Genomic DNA, 18,190 nt, shown 5'->3' with positions numbered 1-18,190 from the left:
CGACAATGACCCGGACATTCATAATGTTCTCCTTGTAGTTTGTTTTTCTTCCCATTGTCAATCCCACGTGACAATTTTCATTAATTAATCGTCTTCATTCTTTTGCCTGAGGGATCTATTAACATTGCAGTGTATAATGGAATAAATTAGGATCTTAACAGGCACTGCACTGCTACATAGGTGCGTAAATAAATTACAAAAAAAAATGACCCGTGGAAAGTTACAAATTAATTACACTCAATCTGTAGTGTGGGGCACTTGAACGTGTCAGTATATTGCCTCTTTTTTATTAATCTATTATTAGTTACAGGAAAAGGTTATTTCGTGATTAAATATACTCTATATACAGTATATATATATTTCAATCCTCCTTTCGACACATTGTGCCACATTTATATACTTACATTATTGCAGGTGTATCTTAATTGCCACAAAGGTAACTGGGAAATTACAGTTTTCATTAATTGAGCAAGTGCGTAAACACCAAGCCATGCCACATTGTTTTATAGGGTCACAGTTGCAGTTTGAGTTGGCATGAAGAGCCCGGACTCACTTACCCACTCACTCACCCAGCTACCCACTCAGTCACCCACTCACTCAGTCATCCAACTACCCACCCACTCAATCACTCACTCACTCACCCACTCACCCACCCACCCACCAACTCACTCACTCAACCACCCACCAACTTACTCAACCAACCTACTCACCCACGTACCCACTCACCAACTATTCCACGCACTCACCCACCCACCCACTCATTAACTCATTCAGCGAGTGCATAACCACCGAGCCATGCCGAAGCGTCCTCGGTGGCCACGTGCATTTCTCGTAGACCGCTGCTGAACTTAGTTGGTGGACAGTCATCAGCAATACGCGACGTCAGTTGTACGGTGCCACAGCTGCAGTGTACGTTGTCACGAAGACCCCAACATTCCATCGAGCGAATAGGGCTTAAGTGTCCATTCCGTTACACGAGGCGCATTAAGTGATTCCAGTTCGCACCCGCATTGAGCCTTTTACGTCAATATTTAGCCAGTATCTGGCAGACATCGGGGAAACAAATGATCCTCACAGTAAACCGAATCGTTCAAACTTCTATTCATGGAATGCCTGTATCTTCGCTACCCACCACCTGATGAAAGCCTAAATAACGCATCTATGTATATATATATAATTAACTTGGCATTTGGTTTAGAGAAAATTAAATGTATTCTATGGAACCCAAGCTGTACCGGTGGGTTCGAAGTGGCATTGTTAAGGGAGCGTCGGCGTGCATTACGTCACAGGAATAGTGTTCACACGACCGCAGTGGAACACCGTGTTAGTGTCACGCTTTTGGATTGCCGTCTCTGGGGTGCGAAACACTGGAACGCATTGTCATGGGAAGAGGAAGAATAAGAAAATGGAGCAGCAGATGTAGAGAAAGATGGAGAAAAAGATGGCGAAAAAGATGGAGAAACAGATGGAGAAAAAGATGTAGAAGAAGATGTTGAAAAAGATGGAGAAAAAGATGGAGAAACAGATGGAGAAAAAGATGTAGAAGAAGATGTTGAAAAAGATGGAGAAAAAGATGAAGAAGTGCAACACGCATGCATACACACATGCTGATCATAAACTTAGACATCAATGAAGAAAAACGTTACGCAAACTGAAAAGCTTGAACTTACAAAGAGAGACGGGAACACACGGGTTAAAGACCGTATGCAGATTAAATACGTAATTTTGTTTAAACAAAGACAATCACGATAAAAAATCAATGTGCTTGGACAAGACGCGTAATGGCAAGCGACGGTGTTGGCCAATCATCAGCAACAATGGCATTGTGGCATCCACAGAGAGGGGAATGTGCCAGATAAAACATCCACTGTGGTGAGCAATGAAATCGGCTCACGTAGAGGTAAGTGCTCGATGTATTAATAAAATGTCTCTTAAACTGGGGTGCACGCACCCCCTGGGGGTGCGAGATGCCCTTTCTGGTTTGTACGAGACATGCCAGATTGTTTGAGAAGGTAAATCATCGAAACAAGTTGAGCACGGGCACGTTAAGAACAACTACTTTGTTTCATGAAATCTATTTATTTATTAACATTATACATTTGTTTTAATGATGGAGAACCAAAGGGGTGCGAGGCTGCAGTAAAGGTTAGGAACCACTGGATTGATACATCAGGATCATGAGATCACAGGATCATGAAAGACTTGGGGAGGCCTTCATCTGGAAATGAAATAACCACAGGTAACGATGATGATGTGGAGCATCTTGCCGTAATGAGAAGTATCTTTATTTTCATGACTTGATGTAGAAATCCACGTCTTAATTGAATGGAAACCTTGCCGCACAATGGACCAATATTAGTTCTGTGTGCTTGGAATTCGTGCCTGTGTAGCGCCATAGATGGAACGGTACGATGTACCGTCAGGAGAGGGGCTGCAGTGCCAGCCCTAGAGGGGAGGGGCTGCTAGGGTCTCAGGATCCCCAGACAGCCCCTTGGCGCCCCCAACGGGGGGGGTGGGGGGGATGGGGCTGCGGGAGTTCTAGGATCCCTCGCAGCCCCACCCCTCAATAGGCAAGGGGCATCAAAGGAGACCTCCCCAGCCGATCTGGACCAGTCGCAGCCGAAGAACGAAGACCAGCAGCTAGGTAGGCCCCTGGACCCCTCGACCCGCTGTCCTTGTTCGGGCCAGGACGCTGTGCGGGCCGGTGGTGGGACTCTGGGCCAGTGGTGGGACTCTGGGCCGGTGGTGGGACTCTGGGCCAGTGGTGGGACTCTGGGCCAGTGGTGGGACTCTGGGCCAGTGGTGGGACTCTGGGCCGGTGGTGGGACTCTGGGCCAGTGGTGGGACTCTGGGCCGGTGGTGGGACTCTGGGTCAGTGGTGGGACTCTGGGCCAGTGGTGGGACTCTGGGCCAGTGGTGAGACTCTGGGCCAGTGGTGGGACTCTGGGCCAGTGGTGGGACTCTGGGACTCCCGCACCTTGGCTGGATCGGCTCAGGGTAGCCGCCCCTAGGGTAATTATAGCGGAGGACCCGAGAGCGTAGCCAGTGTCACGGCACGCTAGGAGTAGGCTGTTTCCCTAGGCTGTAACAGTGTATGACGACTGTTAGGGCGCTGTATTGTAATAAAGAAGTTGCCTATGCAAAGTGTCTCCGGAACCCATTACACCTGTGATGCAGAAGGGTTGGTGGAGCATTTTGAGATGGGAACAACATTAGATTCTCACTGGCGCGGTGATGAGTTGGTGCCTACAAAAGGCAGTATAGAAAGTTAGTTTTTTTAAACAGTTACGTTTATAAAGGTTTTGTTTATAATCCCCGTCATATGCTTGCCTTTTCTCCGGTAACTCTTTTGATGATGACGGTACATGCCTGAATATTTCTGAAAAGGGCCAATGCTAAAATTCATTTGCCAATTGAAAAATAATTCTATCATAACGTTCACACGAGTGCAATTAACCAAAGTTGCTGCGTCAGCTAATCAAATGCCTGTGCGGTTCATTGTCATGCAGTGATTGTCAAAAAATAATAATAACACCATTGAGCAGATGCCTTACAAGCTCATCAAGAAATGTACGTTCTATATTTTATTACTATACAACGTTTAGAAAAAAAAAAGCACAGCGATCCCTCGTTTAATGTGATTGGCTTGAGTTAAATGTCGTTAGCGAGCACCTTGGAGTGGAGTGTCCAGCACCATGCAAGTGTATTTTCCCTATGCTGATGTTAAGAACATGACCTCACCAGGTACTGTTTTTAGGCTGCGTCAACCTAAAGCAGGCTCAGACTACGTTCATGTTTAAATCGCCACTGTTGTTGCTGTGCATTAAGCCGTGGGATCAAACCTGGGCTTATAGGACCACAACGTAATGCCCTAACCGCTGTACCACCAATCCCCTACAAATGTAGTGAGTCGCTACAGCGACACTAATAGTAGGAAGCATACATGTTTATTCTACACTTTCCACAGTATAGGGGATAACTATATACGGGTCAGGACAGCCGGCACACTGCCTGACCCAACACCGAAGATGGGGACGAAGACTTGTGAAGATGACAGGTTCTATTCCCAAACCGCAGCAGCCCTGACCCAGCGTCGGGGCCTCCCTCTTATCCTCCCCAGTGTGGCCTGGCTCCTTTCTCGGCCACGCCCCGTTCTGGAACTTATCAGAAGGTTCTGAGCTCTGCCCCACGTGTCCCCTCAGGTCACCTTTACCCTACATCCGTGTCTATCACGTGCCCTACTGGCAGACCAGCTGCTGTATCCTCAAATGCCCTTGACTTTCAGCTACCTGCGCTACGCGCTCCATGGAACACTTCACCTGCCCTGCTGGTAGACCAGGTTATTACACCCACGATCCCACTTTCTACCAGTAACCAGCGCTACGCGCCATAGTGACCCATTCTATGTCACTACACAAGACAACGATTCTCCGCATAGCCTGAATAGAATGATTCGGGCAAGCACTGTTAGCAAGCACCTATTAAGGCCGGCACGGTTCACGAGAGGGTTGGTGGGTGGCCAGCACCACGCCCGTCCGTCTTTGTTGACACCCCATACCAAGCATACATTTGAGGCTGAGTCGACCTAGGAGAGGCCCAGAACTGGTTCATATAATTGTCACTAGTGTTGACTGTGAGTGGGAATCCAACTCGGCTTGCTGGGTTCGTAGCGCAGCGTGCTAATCATTACATTACCGCATCCCACAATGCCTTATGCATACAAACATAGATATGCATTGCTTGATTTTCGGATTCATTAAAAATAAATCTGGCCTCGATATGAAATTTTATAATTTGGATTATCCAAAAATATAACAGCATGGGAAATTGTCACAATACTTGATGTCAAAAGTGCCAGCACATTCATTGCTGAATTCCCCACGAAGTGGTACTTATTTTATCTACCCCATACGATTTATGGGGTAAGTCAACTCCCCAAAACCAGGATTCGAATTTGCAACCGTCCGATTGCAGGCCGCTCGTTCTACCAAGGAGCCACTCAACCCGAATTCGCGTCTACATTTTCCTGGCCAGCCATTTAACAAAGACGTCCACCGCATTGCGCACTTTCAGACACGCTTCTGCGGCCATCTGTAAGACTCTTCCTTCCGATATTGGGAAGCAACTGGAGCTATACGCACTTTTACATCTAGATAGAACACTCATTTCTTTACCGCTGTTTTTATCTTTAGTTCGTCGTCCCTCCGATTAACATGGTTGCTTACGTACGGTGCGAAACGAGTTAAACATGCATACAGCACATGCACACTCACAACACGCGCGCGTTTATGTTACGGCAAGCGACGTAAGGAACGTGGCGGCTTCCTGGGAAGCTTTCACCAATTTCCCCAGGGCCATTTTGACTATTGTCTGTTGAGCCCCGCAGTATAGACAGACGCCACAGGGCATTCAGGGGAGCACCACCGCGTCTGAGCACCCTTCAGAGAGGCACAGAACGCACTGCTCTCCTTTTTGTTGTTGTTGTTGCTGCTGCTTTGATGCCGCTGCGCGAGACCCAGGGCGATTTGGAGAGAAGCAGCGGCACACTTTTGGCCTATTACTTCCGGCCAATGCCCAAGGGATTTTTTTTTTTTTGGGCGGACGTCAACTTAAACCCGTCTTTATAATGGACGGGATTCCTCCCTGCCTCTCCGCCTATCTCTCTCTCTCTATCTCACTATTACACGCGCGAGAGCCGCACCGGGTTATTCTCCCTTCGGGCTGCATCCCTCGCTGCATGCCTCCTTGTGTGTCTCTTGCTTTGCTCTAAACGCCTTCCTTCCCTGCTCGCACGCCCACTCGCACGCCCGCAAACACGACGGAAACACTTGCGGGCAACCGGTGTGAAATTGTCCGTCAATATTCCTCGGGGTAAATAGCACGCTGCCTGCAGGTGGGGCAGTGAAGCAAACCCGACGCGAGGGTGAGTGGTGGGTGCGGTTGTATTCGTGCTGGGATTTATTGCTGTGTGCCTGAGTGAGGAAAGGGGGCGCACCTGTGCAAGTTGGACGGATGATAACCCTCCAACACATCCCACCCTATATTGCTCCAAACTCCCACACTTTTTTATATTTAATCCGCTAGCCTGCTGCATATATTAATTTTACAAAAAAAATGCATTCTCTGTCATGGACAGAATGTTCGCTGTAAATTGTAGTTGAGGTTGTTTGTTTCATTTCACTTTCGGCTGAAGTGCACGATGAACTTGCAGTTTGACGGCTCTAAGTAAGAATCCTGCTCGGTGAGCTCAACTTTACCCATGATCTCTTCCAGAGTCAATAAAATATATTTGTGTGAAGTCAACGGTGGCAGTCCTTTAGAATGTACCCACCCTTGCCGTAACAACGCATTGATTCAAGCAAGCCTGCCTCGACTGACGAGACGGTGTCGAAACTAGCCGAGAGTTTAACTTGCCTTGAATCGACGCTGCTGAAATGTTGCCCTCCCAGAAGACCGTGCGGCTGATGAGTTGTGTATGAAATACTTTTAGATTTCACGTGGACAGTCGGACATGTGATTAAGACATTATCCGCTTATTTATTTTGATCGTTTAATGGGATTGACAGTTTAATTTGTTTTTCGCTTATTTCATCGAGAATGTACCATCGGTGTAGAATTGTGAGGAGCTACATCCATTATGTATTCTTGTGGAGCAGGTCATCACTCGCCGCCGAAGCAGATGTCCCATCACAGCTTCTGAGATTCCTTAAAGTGACGTCTTGTCCACACTAGGGGGGCACACTTCCCAACTTAAGAGGTTTGTTTTCTGCTATTCATTGTTTGCCTGGCTGAGATAATCAACTCTCGACAATTTGAGAACCTGATTTGATCAAAGGCGGCTGCTCAAATTCAAGCCCAGGATTTCAGCGGTGCCAGTTCAACTGTCATGACCTTGCCACGTGGGGACATCTGACAAGAACACTTTCTGAAGATGTGCCCCATAAATGACCATCACATACGCATTTCAGTGCCATACACATTTTACATATGCAGTGTTTTAAATGTAACCGTAGTTTGGAGAGGCAGTGAAATGGGAGGGGTTGGGTGGGGAAGGGCGTGTTATTGAAGTCCAAGGCAGATTGAATGCCAAGTCTCAAGCCTGGGTTTAAAGGAGGATGACAGAGTCGCAAATGGAAATGAGCAAGATAATGGATACCGACTGTTGGGGAAGCGAACCCATGAATAAAGCGTGACTCTGGGTCTCACTTAGAGTCCATGATTTGCTGAGCCAGAGCGTAAAAGTAGGAGGAGTGCAGCAAGATAAGAGGCTATAGAGGGAGGTTGGTGCCTCGTGGTGTAAACGAGTATGCATTTTTCAACTAACATCAAGTCTTGAGCTCACAACACATGCATCGAATCGCAGGTGAAAGAGCGAATACTTTTCTAATTCTACGTGTTGTATGTAAACTATTTTTATTTTTATTTTACTAGGTAAGGCCCCACTGAGCTATATCGATCTTTTCAAAAAGCGATCTGGCCACAAATGACAGCTCAACGAAGTGGCTTATCACGCAAAAATGCATATCAGCCCAATACTCTAAATGCGTGTTAACCCTGAATGTGGAGGGGAAAACCGGAGGACCCGGAGAAAAATGCACGCGACCACGGGAAGAGAGATATACATGCAAACTCCTAATATACAACAGGCGTCAGGATCAGAATCGAACCCACGAACTCCTGTGTACTAGGCGGGGTAGTACATAATGAGCGCACGTGTGCCCCTTAACCCCTGGAGATGCTGCTATTCGCCGAAATGTTTATCACCCCCCCCCCCAACCCTCAAAAAAGAATTGATTCTCGAATCGAACGGCCACCGTGCATCGTGACAACTCGTCACACCGCAGGAAAGCTTGTGAGAATCGCTCCACCACGACTGGAACGCGACCATTTAAGAACCTTTAACAAAAAAAACAGAAACACACGGTGAGGGAGGGGGGGAGAACCACGTGGTTAACAGCGCATGGCCATGACCACACTGCACCAGTGTTGTATACACTGAATAACGATCCTGTGAATATAAAACAAGCAGAGGAAAATTTATTTACAAGCGGCGTCTATGTCAGCCACGGGTCACTAACAGCCGTGTAACAAAACAAAAATCCACTTCGACGTCATCGTGACATTTTCTAACGAAACTCAGAAAGTCAAAACCAGCCCAAGGATGGCCTAATCGAGCGAAGCATCATTATCAACGTCGTCCAATGCTCTATCCACTGCTGGATGATGGCCTTCTCTCAAGCAGCCACCGTTTCTCGATATTATTGAAAGGTAACAAATCTCCCTAGCACCTTCTGCACACGAGCTAATCTATTTGCCCCATCCTCGGCCGTGGATGCCCTCTCAGACACATTCCTTCCATGCCACTCCATCATTATTCTTATAGCGATGTGTGTGCTGAAAACAATAGTCGAGATGGCCCATTGGACTATGAACTTTGATTATTTTAAATCGAGTCTCATCCGTTAGTTATTTAGTTACCTGCGGTCCACCAATACATTGCGCGATTTTTTTCTTGATCTCTCTGTGCTGCACTGAATGTCCCCATGGTGTCCCCCTTGCCCCTAACTCCAGACAGCGCAGCAGGATTTAACAGGGCACACCACACCCTGCTGGTGAGTCTAAAAAAAACAAACATCTAAACCGGTGCACGGTTTGCCTGCTTAAATGAGCGTTGCTGGAAAGCATCTTGTCTTTGAGATATTTTCTTCCGATTTATGTAAATGCTATTTAATGTTTTGGCGTTGAAACATAACCCACGTTCCGTTTGATTATTTTATTACCCGCAGTCTGCCAAAGCAAAGTACACAGTGAGTTCATCACCTCTCTAGGAGCTCAAATAAGGGAGCTCATATTAAATGGTAAGAATGTTTGTGCATATATACAGTAGATATTCCCTAAATCAGTCCAAGAGGTTTTACCATTGCATGATGTAGGTTTGATTAGCAAATCCATGGAACGGAACACGTGTCGTGATGGAGTGGTGAAATCGGCTCGTGTGGTGGTGCTCCATGGATTGTTGCATCGCAGCATCTGGGGAAATTGCGACGGCTCAGAGAGGCCTTGATCCAGCAGTGGATTGACCATGGCTGATGACAATGATGAGTTGTTATAAAAATTGCATTCAAAGTGTTACTGATATCGTCAATTATTGTGTGAAACCATCCCGTGTCGTTTTATTTGCACACATTGCCTAAGCTTGCTCGATTACACATTCGACAACGCTACGTATTGTTGGCACTCTATGGAAACATGGATACGAGAAATGGGGCACAGTTATCTTTCCACCGGTTGCTTTCAATATTTTTTATGTTGGACTGGACCCCTTACTGTGTGTGACTGCAAGAGACGAATTCACAATGAGAGATGGGTCGGTACCTCATTAGTAATTGTGTGTTTGATGACAGAATAACAATTCACTGCTGGATGGGTTCCTCGTGCCATGTGACTCGTAGAGAGGGCTGCCTGACCGCGGACTTCACCACTTTGCTCAGTGTCGGTTGGTCAAGGCTGAGCCCAGGACTGGTTCATACATCACGCGCCACTGACGTTAGCCGTATCCGTGAGACATGGACCGTGGAGCTTTTCCTGGTAGAGCCATGAACCGTGGACGACTTTGCCAGCGCTTACAGACCGAGCCACGTCATCACAGGCCATCGTCTATCCACTGCTGGCAATGAAATGATGTGCCCGGTACCGGGTGAACATATTCGATTATAAAATAGGTTTGCAGTGAAACTTAAAAGTATTTGACTGTAGTTTAGGGGTGCACAAGCTGCTACTGGAAGGTTGCGAGTCCAAAGCCTGGTCAGGGCAGCTGATCTGTCATCTGCATGTTTGCTATATGTGCGGCAATTGACAGTGAACAATGCCAAGAGATTTTCCAGGGTGAAATATTTTTGATAAATAACAAAAATGTGAGTGAAATTGAATCAACCTCCAGACTGTATTTTTTTTTAGCAGTACAAGATATAATAAATAATGAACTTCTGATTTTTCCAGTTAAATATTTCTCTTTCAACGTAGCAGACTTTCCAGAACATCAGTAGGACGTACATCAGTCACTCAGTCACAATATTCTCTATATAATTAATACATGACCCCGAAAAGTCTAATTCGAGATTTATTTTGGTGGACAGTAGCAATAGCAGAATGTATCCAAGGATTGGCAGGATAATAATGAGACAAAGGTAAGTTATTTCTAGAACGAGCCTTGAGGTGGTGCTCATCACCTGCTTACAGCTTTGAGCCCGTGGTGGAAATTACACATTCCTATGGCAGGGGTGAGTCTACGCCATGGGACAACCTCTGATTACGTCCCCACGAAGTGGTACTCATCGTATCGATCCTTGTGGGAAGGAAGATGGGCTGAGGCAACCCCCTACCACTCCCCCCCCCCCCACCCTCTCTCACCGCAACCAGGATCTGAACTCTCATGCGTCCGATTTCCGAGGCCATCGCTAAACCGCGGAGTCACCCAACCGGTTGTAGGATGATAATGGGGAATGGATAAGGGAAGCGTGGGATCAAGGAGGTGAGTGAGAGTAGCAATATGATGGGTAATTTCACCCGTACAGAGAGGTCTCTTAATTTACACACGGTGACAACACTTTGATATTTTGTACAAAGACCTCACGCTGTGATGACATGTGCGGATCTGTGAAAATATGGGAATACATGTGTATCTCTTATTAATTTTGCCAGAACGTTACACACAGAGACGCTTATCTTGCATACATTCACTTTCGTACAAGGAGCCCAATGAAAATGTTCACGCGGTGGCTAGGAGATGTTATCAACCTCGCCTGGTACGCAGGATCACGTGGGTTCGATCCCGGACCGTGACGATGCCTGTTGTGTATTTGGAGTTTGCGAGTTCTTTCTCTCTCCCCGTGGTGGTCGTGTGGATTGTTCTCCGGGCTCCTCCGGTTTTTTCCCTCCACATTGAGAAGTGCGCACTTTGATTGATTGACTGTTACTATACATTCTCACGTGTGGTGGTGATATTTTGATGCTATACATTTCCACTGAGATAAGCCACTTCGGTGAACTTTCACGTGTGGCCAGGCCACCTCTGAAAAGGAGATAATAGCTCAGTTGGCTCTACCTGGTAAATATATAAAAAAATTGAAGCTTTTTTGGGATCATTCCAATGTGGAATGAAGAATAATACAATATTGCATATTTCATATTCCATTGAGTCTCTAGATTCAGGAAAAAAACAACAGCAGCAGCAGGAAAAGCCGGAGGCTCAGAGAGCCAAACAAAAGCACCCAAGGGGGACATGGAGACAATAATGGGTGGGATGTGGAAGGGATAGTGGGTGACTTTCAGTTAGGGATTGGAAGGGAGAATGTAATAGGGAGAGATAGGACTGCAGTTATATTGGACTGTACAGCACAAACCAATGGGACATTGGGGGGAGATGCGTGGACGTGTGTACGCGCAATATGAACACCCTTTATGAACAGTAAAAAAAAAATCACATTGGCCAACGAAGTGAACGCCTCACCCCCCTGAATGATAACGATCCTTATCACCCGGGGGAAGAAATATGTGGGGGTCAAACCAGGAGCGAAATTGCCAAAATACGCAATAAGGTGATAGGTGTTTAGGTCACACACACAATCACTGTTGGGAAACCACCCCCCCCCCCCCCCCACGCACACACACACAACTCACTTTAAATGTAACGAGACTAGGGTAGATGGGAAGATGTGCAAAAAAAATTCACGGGTTACATATTTCGCATTCTCATATCGGCATCAGGTAGTGCTCATAATAATCGCTGGCTCTACACTCACGGTAGGAATTCCACATTCCTAGTCTAGAAGAGAAATTGTACCGCGCGCTTGGTATGTATCTGTGAAATACTCGACATATGTGTCGCTCATCGGATTCCTCCAGTATACATAAATATTCAGATTCTGATAAGGATACGAATGCTCTAGCGTACCAAAGGTGGCATCGCAAATGGTTACCCGTAGCCCGGGGGGAGGGACAACATTACAACTGCTGATGTTGGTCGCACGAACTTTGCTAGGTCTCGAGTGCTATTTCTTATCCGCACACAGAGTTCAACACAACCGTACTGCAGGTCAACAACACTCCTCTTCTGAAGCTTCCCTTGAACTGCTCAACATTTGGAATTCCCCCTCAGCATTCCATTTCCCCCCAGAGCTCCCTACAAAACGACCCTTGCTCAATTCGAGGGGCGCAAAATCGGTCTTATCTTGAACACGTAGGCTTTCGCGACCAATATCATTCATAATACAGGTTTCTTGGGCTAGATCGCGTAAATATATAAATGTGTCATTAAACCCACCACCACTAAATCTATATTTATTTGAGCGCAAATAAAGATATCCAATTTTTTTGCTGCTGGTAAGGCCTGATCAGCTGCTGTGATGCCCCGTGAAGGGTATGATAATAAAATCAAATATTTACTCGATGAAGGTACCTACCTTTAAATTAGTCGAGACCCAACCATCACTTTGGAACGTAAAAAAAAACGGCAATCATTGTCAAGTAATCAATTCCTAAGGAAGAGCAATACTTGATCAAACCAATGGCATGAAAACCACCAATACTTTATGGGCTACCAAAGATTTACAAACCTGATGTCCCATTAAGACCCATAGTTAGTACAATAGGCTCTGCCTCGTACAAATTAGCACAATACGTAATGAAACAGATACAGGCCTACATCGGTAGGACCTCTTCATTCATCAAAAACTCTGAACATCTCGTAAATATAATTGAAGATATTAAGCTTAAACCAAAGTAAATTCCGTGTCTGTGTGGACTTTCATGGCGAATAAAACCCTTTCTGATTCTGATTATATTCTCGTAAGTTGTTTACGTGACTTCTCTGTTCACGAGGGTGCTGGTCAACGAGAAAATTAAATTACTCGACGAACACAGGTTTAGACAAAGATTTACCACAACTAGCTGAAAGAAGATCTATTTTTCGTGGAAAGGTGACTCCTAAAAACAAAAGGAAGGAGCAGCAATGGGATCTCCATTGTCTCCTGTGATAGCGATTTTTTACATTGAAAATTGTGAAACAAAACCAATATCCTCAAGCACACTAAAACCATCTTCTTGGTTTAGATATGTGGATGGCACATTGGTGATCTAGCCACACGGCCAAGATACATTTAACGAATTTCTAAATCATCTCAACTCCCAAATCTGTCCATCCAGTTCACCATGGAAGTGGACGCTGACATAACTCTACCATTTCTGGATATTCTGCTAGGACGGGGTCAAAATGGTAAAATAGCACACAGCGTTTACCGAAAGAAAATACACACTGACGCCTATCTGAATGCAAAGTCACACCATCACCCCACACAGAAATCCACTCTCATCAAGACGCTCATTCATCGGGCTAAGAAAGTGTCAGATGGTGATAATCTGAGAAGTTAAATTAAACATGTTAAAGAAGTGCTGCAATTGAACAGTTACAATGATGCACAAATCAAGAGGGCATTGAATGCCAAAACCAAGTCAAATAACACGAGCATTAAAACTGCCCAAGTAATTAAAATTATAAAAAATACGGTACATTGTGGGAGTAACTGATAAACTAGCCAGATGTTTGTAAAAACAAAACATCCTAATCAGATTTGGCACGGTACTAAAATACAAAAAATAATATCTGGTACGAAATATGTATTACCGAAGCTATCAACAGAAGGTGTGTACCGGATTAATTGCACTTGTGGCAAATGCTATGTTGGGCAAACAGGACGAATGATCAGCACAAGACAAAAATAACACCAAATAAATATTTAATACTCCCAAATACATGTCAGAAGTAGCAGAACATGCTTTCCAACAAGGACACTCAATTGATTTTGATAATGTTGAATTTCTGTGCAAAACAAGTTACTACTGGCCAAGACTAATTAGAGAATATATCCAAATTGAAAGAAATAAAAATAATTTAACCGTTCGGATAGCTACCGACTTAGTGCTGCTTGGAAGCAAAATATCAAATAATAGTTTAAATGCATGCCTATACAGGCTACCATACTTCAATAGGGATTAGCGTTGGTTTGGCTATTAGAGGAGACAGTGGACAGGGATGACAAGATCAATGGGCTCGCATAATGGACATTCATCATGTATGTTGATTCATTAACCCGCCATCCCCCCACCCCGTGTGCTGTACTAGTAACGAATTGGCACGTTCTGTTCACGTGACAACCCTTACTAATTGGCTGTGTCGGGTGGTGGTGGGTTTAACGACACATATATTTTCGTAATTTAACCCCAAAAAAACTTTTTATGAATCAGTGTTATCAACCGCAACTTTAACTATACCGTTTGTTGCTGGCTTCTTCGTATTTTTTGGGGGGCCTTTGGGCCTGTGGGCCTGTGGGCCTGTGCCCCGCAAACCGCGATAAACAAAATAAAATAAAACGATACGCTCAGAGAAAGGAAAACAATATCGGGTTCGTGACCTTCCGTTGAGAAACGAGCCACATTTCCTGTAACGATCATTGGACGTCAATTTAAATTGCCGCTCATCCCCAGCTCCAATAGTCGCTGGTGGTCCACTCACTGTGGTTGTGTCCCCTTTGGCTCAGCACGACGACGAAATCGTTTGGTAAATCCCTCAGTGGGCTTTGCCTGGTAGGATGGGGTTGGTTTAGTTTGTATTTGATTGTGTTTGGGTGATGTGTTTACCTTGTGCTTTGCACTCCTAGCATGTTTTTTTTTGCGCATTCGTGATGGACTGGACTCATAAGTGTGCAATTTCAAATGTTTTTGCTTACTTTCTTATACTGTTTGTTGTTGTGACGTTCTTACCCGCCCCTACCGGACATCTGTGAAAAAGAGCTTCATAGCTTATCAGATTCCTCCAGTATAAGTATTTTGATTCTGAAATGATGAGCAAGACTGCGTAACGCAGCTACACACACACAATAGTAGCTGTCATGCTGAAATGCAAATGAGCTCGAAATAAACAATGTCATCAATACCGCTGAGAACATGAAAGTAAACGTATACAATAGGCAACGGTTTGGGAAATGCCCCCCCCCCACCCCCTTCTAAGGCTACGGTGTCATTAATTAATGTGAGTTTTATTGTTAATTCTGCTTTGTAATCCGTTGTCAATGCAGCAGCACAAATACAGTAATGTGTTACATGTCTATAACTTGGTTCACTTTGCCCACGAATAGCTTCATTACGTTCTATGAGAAGCAAATTACTTGCTTAACTGATTAATGCGATTGCATATTGTTCAGTGATTAGCATGAGGTTAAAGCAATTTGAAACATTAGGCTGATCTTGCCATACGGGTGAAACCAATACACCTCCATGGTTATATTTTTTGTTCGCCCAAATTAAAGTAGAAAAAAATGGTTAATATATTTTTTCTACCTGTATATGTAAAACAACACGGAGATTTGTCTATATTTGTGCCACATTTGACCTTTTTCACCATACTTTAACATCACTAGAATTGACGACAGCCACTAACAAATTACGTCTATATAATAGCTCTGCAATCTAGGAAATTATCACTCGTGGTTAATAGTCATACAATTTTTTTTACATCTTAACATTTTGGGTCTCGTCAGCAGCCTCGCTGAGAATTTTCTACTGGGCTGCCAGTTGCTATTGGCAAAAGCACTCCATCAAACCCAAAGAGGTAATGTTGTTTCACTTCCAATAATGTTCCACAGAAGCACATAACGAGTCGTACCACTGCGTAGTTGTTTGCACAGTCACGCTGCAACTCTCCCTGATGTGTTTCCGGCTCGCAGCAAGTATTGTGATGTCCAACGCGCCGTTCCCACGTGCTGAAAGCTTCTTCAGGAACTGAATCTGTCGAAGCGCGACCAGCACACGGAGTGAAACAACGAAGAACGTGCCCAACAACACGCGGTACGAACCAAAAAACGAAACTCGGAGCTGCGTGATGGATTATTCGTAAACATTTTTTGTTTACCCAGAAAATACTCACGAAGTCTCGAGACTTATGTTCATCAGGGTCATGCTTGTGATTGCATTTTTCGGCAAATTCATTTCTGATAACATTGTTTATTCTATGGAACAAAAAATACGGATATTATTACTACTGCTACTCTTGTTTGCCCAGGAAAGCCCAGGAGTCCTATTAATCTGTGTCCTGACAATTTTGTTTTACGTAGGGCGGTGATGATCGATGTATATATTCCAATTGAATAACCTGTAGATATTTATTTTTCTCATATTTCGACCATGATGCTAGCACACAATGGCATACTTTTACGAAAGACGAATTATGAGGTGGGTAATATTATTCTAAAAAAAACAAAGACAAAGGCCCCCATGTAGCCCTAATAAATTGTTGGAGTAAGTGATGTTCGCGAGCACCTATGGAGGCCGGCACGTCACACAAGGGAATGGACGGTCAGCATCACGTCCAGCAGCCATTGCTTCCCCAGTGGCAATGTTTACACACCACACCAGGTACTCATTTGAGGCTGAATCAACCTAGTTGAGGCCCATGACCAGTTAAAATAATCGTCGCTTTTGTTGGTGGTGAATCGAACTCCGGTTGCTGGGTTTGTAGCGCAGTGCCGTGACCGCTACCAAACACATCCCTATACAAACATGTACGGATAACAATCTTGTAAAATATTACAAGCGGTGTGTGTGTGTGTGTTAGCCATGGGTCAGGAAGAACCCGACTTTGACATCATTACGAAGTATTTGCTGATGAGGCGTCACAAAGTTCAAAAGCCAAGTTCAGGAATGGTCTGCTCAATTGAATCACCCTCATTATGAGTAGTTAGCCATAGTCAACCCACTGTTGGCTGTGCAGGCTACCCAAGCTGTAATAATCCACGGAGGAGCACACCTGCTGCACACGAGATAATTGAATCGCTCTCAACTCCACGGTGAATGGCCCTCCCCGACGCATTTCATGCTTTGGCTGCCACTCAATTAACTTTGCATTGTTGTTTCTGGCTTGGATTCCTGCTTGTTTATTACTCAGTGAATAAACCAATTTATTAAATTTTAAATTTGTTTTAACAACGCCTTTTCATTTTCTGTACCTTAGAACATGATATGATATCAAATGCTGAATTCCCATGTGGGCCACTTTGTAACAATTTTATGTTATGATGTTTAACCGAATTTTAATTTGTTGCACTCAAAACATTTTATTCTCACGATGTTTGCTGTGATGATGTTTAACACGTTTTGTCAGCTGCTATAATGTAGAACCCGTTTGATATTTCGTTCCGAATTGCAATTTTGTAACGGCCCATAAAACCTTTCTGCTGCCGACTATGACGATTAGCTTGAGGTGCAGCCCTGCAACTGCTTGCGCCAGCTACTGCTGGTGCAAGGCCGTACGCTAAAGGGAACACTAGACAGCCTCCACCCCACGGTGGGGGCGGGGGGCAGTTGGCCTACTCTTCTGCATTGCCTGATATGTACAGTATTGAGAGGGGGGGGAAGGTGGGAGCACCCACACTTTACCCCACCACAAGCGACCGAGCGATGCACTGCGATTTACCCATTCATGCTGCTGGTGTGGTGAACAGAGGGGGCGGGGGGGGGAGGTTCAGGGGGTGAAAAACTTCACGGCACCATCGTTTCGACTGCCTCGCTGGCCAGATCGATGCAAACCGGCCACGTCCGATTTGCACATCCACTGTGGTCGACCGGTTGCACCGGGGCAGCGGCACTCGAGGCTGCAAGTTCGTAATCGTTGCGCTGGAATATTTTGTGTTTGTTTGTTTTAGGTGTATGATGTTTAACCCTGGATATCAATGGTCGCTCTCAATACCTGTTTGCTATTGTATTGTATTCATTGTGCCACGTTATCCCTTGAAAGAGAGGTTTTATTTTTTTGGTCTCTTTACCGGACTTTAAATGTTTAAATTGTCATCATGCGAATATGCTCAACCCCTTATCAGTCCACCGCTGGATGGAAGCCATGCCGTTCACCGAGGTTACTTGGTCACTCTGCTCAGAGCACGTTGGTTGCAAAAGGTTGGCGGAGGAGCCCAATGTCGATCGTTTTTTTTTTGCCAACTAATGTTAACCGTGGCCGGGAATCGAACTCAGATGTCCGGGTTCGCTGTGGGGGGGAGTGCGTTAGCCGCTGAGCCACCGCTCCACTCACACTACGCAGCACGCAAAATCTGGGGGTGCTGCAAGTCTCCTGCAGCGCAGCTTT

Source organism: Petromyzon marinus, chromosome 40 (genome assembly GCF_048934315.1).
Source record: "Petromyzon marinus isolate PM22_M1 ecotype Great Lakes invasive population chromosome 40, UKy_Petmar_22M1.pri1.0, whole genome shotgun sequence".
NCBI lineage: Eukaryota > Metazoa > Chordata > Hyperoartia > Petromyzontiformes > Petromyzontidae > Petromyzon > Petromyzon marinus.
The sequence above is the reverse complement of the archived record's forward strand: the minus strand, read 5'-3'. Positions refer to the sequence as shown.